This window comes from Montipora capricornis, chromosome 3 (genome assembly GCF_036669925.1).
Source record: "Montipora capricornis isolate CH-2021 chromosome 3, ASM3666992v2, whole genome shotgun sequence".
NCBI lineage: Eukaryota > Metazoa > Cnidaria > Anthozoa > Scleractinia > Acroporidae > Montipora > Montipora capricornis.
In genome coordinates, this window is record NC_090885.1 from 40,431,204 (window position 1) to 40,437,018 (window position 5,815).

The 5,815-nt window shown below is 39.3% G+C and overlaps 1 pseudogene; it reads left to right on the plus strand.

Moving 5' to 3' along the window:
* Positions 1–1,079: 1,079 nt before the first annotated feature.
* Positions 1,080–5,815, plus strand: LOC138040249 (uncharacterized; annotated as a pseudogene).

A 5,815-nucleotide genomic window follows, 5' to 3' on the forward strand; every position in this document is an offset into this window, starting at 1 on the left:
GGATTAAGTCAGTCCTGTCGAGTGTAGGCATAGATACCTCAGTTTTTAAGGCACATAGTGTCAGGGGTGCTTCTGTCACCAATGCGTATATTAGGGGTGTTCCAGTCGCAGAAATTTTGCGCACTGCTGACTGGACAAATGAACGTACATTTCGTAAATATTACCTCAGAGAGCACATTGTCCTTGAATAATTTATTCATATATGAAGTTCTTGTATTAAATAATCAACTCTTGTTATAAGGATGTTTGCATTGGCTTCGGTTCTTTCAAATTGCATAATTATCCCATAATGCGGAGCATGTCGAAAGAGAATTTAAAATTAGACAAAAGGTACTTACCTTGAAGTGTAATTATAATTCTCTGAAGATATGCGGAGCATTATGGGATAATGCTTCCCTCCCTTTACGGTGGTTTGTTTTATTATGGCGCCCTCCCATACATGGGACCTTTGCCAATTCCACACTCCAGGAAGAACCGATTATTTGTGTCCTCTCCTGGGATTATATACCATCCAGTAATTTGCATTTGAATGACTTTAAAGTGTGACCGCTGGCCTGTTAGTTACTTAGGAGGTATGCATAACTATCCCATAATGCTCCGCATATCTTCAGAGAATTATAATTACACTTCAAGGTAAGTACCTTTTGTCTAATTTTAAATTTTCCTCACTCCTCAAAAAGCAAAATATTATACTGAGCGATATGACCACAGCTGATTCGCGCCAGTATATTCGTCCGTGTGTTCGTCCATGTACAAAGAAACATTTACCATTTGCATTTAGTGGAGCAAGGTAATGTTAGCGTCAGTCAGTCAGCGAAGTTGGCTCAGCGTTTGGTTTCTCTGGAGCCCACATTTTCTGGCATGCGGTTTACTCCTTTTACACACGAGCGAGCGTAAACGTGAAAAATATTAAATTTTTTATCGTAAATATGGATCGTACAAGTAAAAGTACAACCAGCTCGACAATGGAAATAACTGGATTTAACTATATATGGTACTGTTATCGTAAACTGGCGCCACGTTTGAATATATACAGCGGGGTTTATCGACAGAAACATTGTCGGTGGCTTCTGGAGAGCATGGAGTGTAGAAGTGGTGGTGAGACCCACGGTTTGGTTTTACAGAGAGTACTGTCTGCTTGGTTGGATCCAAATAAGTCTTGGTTTGCGCTAAATTCGGCTTTGTGCAGTGGAAAACCTCCCAGGTTTTGTTCGTTGGCTTATGCTCGGGTATTTCCTGACGAATACCGTCAAATAGAGTTTGATGATCTTCTCGGAGACAACAGAGTTACCGCATCCGCGAGTTGGTTTTCGGCCAATGGTCGACGAACAGAAAAGGTGTACGTTGCCTCAGCTTTTGGCCTGGTGTTTGGAATCATACGCCAAAAGTCGCAGGACGAACTGCCGTGTATCCATTCCGAGGACTTGCAACGGATCGTGTCGTGGATCAACATATTCACCGGTAATGTGTCTCCATGTTTTCCGCCAACTCCACCGAGTACACTGAGCCCGCCAAAACCAAAGAGCGTGCCAATTCCTGAAAACCTCCAAACGTCTCGCCAAAATCCAAGAAGAGGCAGTGGACCCTGAATGAACTCAAAGCCAATGAAGACCTCTCTCCTGTCTTCAAAAAAAAGAAAATACGGGAGACAGCGGTAGATGTCATGAACGAGACGACAAGAGTGTGTGAAAAGAATGGGGAATCGTTAAGCACTGTACTCAGAGAGTGGTGTTCCCTTTCAGGAAAAGCTGGTCATGACGCGTGGGAAGTCTTCAGAAGTGTGTTCGATTCCTTTGCCCAGGAGAAAGGTGTTCGAGCAGCTTTCTCGAAGCTTATCTCGGAAGAGGCTTGGGACGAGAGAGTGAGATGCATGAGAGTCCCAGATTGGATATATTTGCTCTTCAAACTGAAGTCGAGGATTTCGGACAGGGCCTGGCAAGACTTGACAAACCTGACAAAATTAGGATGAACAGGGGTAAGTTGTACTTACAGTATTGTGAAAAAGTAATGAGAGCGAAATGCGCGAATTTCGTTCTCTGTCCCTGCGAACTTTCGACGAAATTTCGCTCGAAAATTTGAGCGTCGTTTCACGATGTTTCTAGCGTAATTTCGCTAAAGCAAAGAGAGAAAATTCGCCGCATTTTCGAGCCCAGCGCGAAAATTCGCTCTAAAAGCAAAGAGAGAAAATTCGCCGCATTTTCGAGCCCAGCGCGAAAATTCGCTCTAAAAACAGAGAGAGAAAATTCGCCGCATTTTCGAGACCAGCGCGAAAATTCGCTCTAAAAACAGAGAGAGAAAATTCGCCGCATTTTCGAGACCAGCGCGAAAATTCGGTCAAAAAACAAAGGGAGAAAATTTGCGCATTTTCGAGACCAGCGCGAAAAACCAAAAGCGTAATTTCGCTTGTTGTACGCGAAATTTCGTAGTGTGGTTTGTAAAGATCGATCACATATCGATCGGCTATTCAGTTTTGTAAACAACTGCAGTCACTTTGACAGCACTTTGATGATCAGTCCATGTATTTTGGAAATGTATTTATCATGGGTTACGTAACCTCCCTTGGGTGTTATGTGACACTTTGTCACAATGCTTCATTAGCGGGGTGTCGGTATATATACTGCATTGTCTTCATTTATATTCATTCGAGTCATACGATCGCCTCTTTACCCTCTAAATTAAATACCCAATGACTAAATTCGATTAGTATTTTCTAGTATTGAATTGTTATGTTTTGTATCTACTAGCTTATATTCAGATTGTTGTAAGCTTATGCTATACACTACGCGTTTGTTTGATTGTATTTCAGTTTTTATTATTTTGCGCAGACATTGTTGATAATTCTAGACAGTTTTGATTTACAAGACATAATAAAGAGGGTCATACACGGCTCGTGTTGACACACCCCATAAGTGGTTGCTTATTACATGATAAATGTTTTATATTCGGTTGAGCGGGGCAGCAAATTAGAATATAAATACATAGTTCAGTAGTTGTGTCTGTTTCAATTCTCTACAAAATTCGCCCTTTGTAATGTGTTTTTATTCATCTTTCTCGGCAGAGAAGACTCGACAAAACATATGCAATTTCAATCCTTTGGTTGTGAGGACACACTGTTGTCAACAATGCAAAGCCTGTAAATATAAAAGAGCCGGCGAGTGTTATCTTGTAGCGTCACAGCGGCAAAAATGATTCCCGGGTCTACATTTGTATAACCCAGAAGTGTTTATTGACATGATGTCTTATACGTATGAAGAGCTTACTTACCAATTTTCAGGATAACTTTTAACTTTTTGGCAGGCGCTGGGCAAGTCACCACAGTGAAAAAAACATCAATGATTCCATTTCCATTTGATGAGAAACAGCCGACAACTGTGAGCTTTGAATTAACATACAATTTGTCGTTATGGTGATGAGTAAAGAATCTCAACATCGTGCAGAGCCTGGGTTCTGGTACAAGTGTAAAGATGCCGTGACACTGTGAAATGTTTCGTGCAACTTTTCTCGCAATATTTTGTTGGCATTGTGGCGAGTCAAGTTGCACAAAACATTTCACAGTGTAACATAGCCTGCAAAGTTTAAAGGAAAAGCACTTAACAGGGTGAGATGTTGCTTTCTATCCCGTACATTCTGGTGTTGTGCTCGCTGGTAATACCCACAGAAACTAAACCAAAACAACAAATTTTCGCTCGAAAATTCGAAGGAAAATTCGGGAAGAGCGAATTTTCGCTCGGTATATCGGAACAAATTATCAGTGAATGCGAATTTTCGCTCGAAATTTCCGAACGAATTCTCGGTCAAAGCGAATTTTCCCTCGAAAATTCGCGTCAACTACAACAATAGGCATTGCGAAAATTCGACGAATTTTCTTCGAACTTTCGCGCTGGACAAAAACTCGCCATTTTTCGTCGAATTACGTTCTCATTACTTTTTCACAATACTGTAGCCTTGTCCTTTGTTTTTCCTTGTCGAAATTGTAAGGATGGACCTTTTTTGATGGGGGGAGGCAGGGGAGGGGATAGGATTCATTCTCAGCAAAAAATTTTGGTGTCACAGAATTTTTCTTCCTACCCCTTTGATTAATGTGCAGAATTTATTCTCCATTTTTCACTTGCATGAGGTCAGATCCAGGATAAAATGTGCTCTCTTCTGTCTAGTCTGCACTACAGCAAACTTTTAAGATTGATAAAAGATTTAATTTTCGTGACAAAAGCAGTTCAAGTTTGCAAGCATTAATCTAATAACCGAGGCAAATAACTGCCAGACAAGACACTCTCTGCACCACTTCATGTGGTATCAACTTTTAAGACTAGAAAATGGTTACAGGAAAGATTGAAGACTACTGGTATAGCTCTCTGTTGTGGTCCTATCCTAACCTAAGATCAATTTCGAAACAAGACTTTAGATTTTGCTCTTTGAGGTAAGGCATATATGAGCAGATAGTTTACTTAATGGAGAATATTACTTGATGATTCCCCGAAAAAGTCAGATGAGGCCATCATTCCATTAAAAAACAACATTGCTCCGTTGCGGAAGGGCCATTTTGATGTAACTGGAAGCCTAATTGGTATTGAAAGTCTTCCTCCCCAAGTTCCTGGGTACGAGGTCAACCTCAAGAGTGTCACCATTTGGGTCATCAGGGAAATGCGCCTGCATGGTTCACTCCCTGATGACATTGTCTTTAATCTAAAGATTGATGGACGCCCTTTCTTTGGTAAGTGCACAGAAAGAAATACATGAATTAGTAAGTAATATTTAAGTCATTGTCATTCTTTGTTATTCATGATATTTTAAATTCTAAATAATTTTTTTTTTAAATAATGGTAATGACAGGTCAAGTGTTATTGACTAGGGTGGAACAATGTTCAGTGTTTACTTCAATTTCCCGTGTGTTTCTCAAAAATAATATAAAAATGTTGTTTCCATTAAATTGTTCCTCCTCTTTATATAGTTGATGCCATACTTCTTTTATTATGCCAGCATTCAGTGTTCTTTCAAGAATTTATTTATGTGAAATACTTTTTTTATATTTTAGGTAAGGATCAAGTTACAGTTGGTGTTGTTCCCCTTGATGCAAAAAATCGATCTTCTCAAAGCGCCAAATCTGTCTATCCTCTGGCTATAGCCAATTGTAAAGAAAAGAGGTTTGTAAGTAATCATTGTTTTCTTTATACCCTATATATTTAACAAATAGATTTCTTTTGGCTATGCAACCATACTGTAATAATGCATAGATGATGCAAAAACATTATGTGAAGAAAGGAATACACATGCCAAGCGGCATTTTCTTAATTCTTATCTCGTTTTGTCACATTTCTGTCACTATCAGAGTACAGACCCGTGACCAAAAGAGATACTAACTTCTGGACTTCTGCCTGAATGTACATTACAATCAGTACCGGTAGCTAGCTAAATAATAGTTGAAAACTTTTGACATCTGCCACAGTGTTTCTGATCCAGATAAAATTGTTGTGAATAATTATAAACAGCTTAGAATAAACTACTGGTGGATCTAGTTAACTTGGTGAATTGTGACATAAAGCACAAAGTTAGAAAGAGCAAAAACAATCTGAATTGCTGCTATGGGAGTGGGAGGTCATGGAGGAAAAAACACAGGTTTCCTGGTTTTGTAAACTAGTTAAGAAAATGTTTGTAAGACAATCAGATGTCCCTTCAGTTCAAATTGCTGTCTTGAAATTTGCCTGTTTTGTAGTCGCAGTAATTTTTACCACTTCTCAACATGCAATGAAAGTTTAAATCACTGTAAGGGAAAAAATTATAATATACTATTTTTTCCTTTTTTTCCAGGAAGTACTGA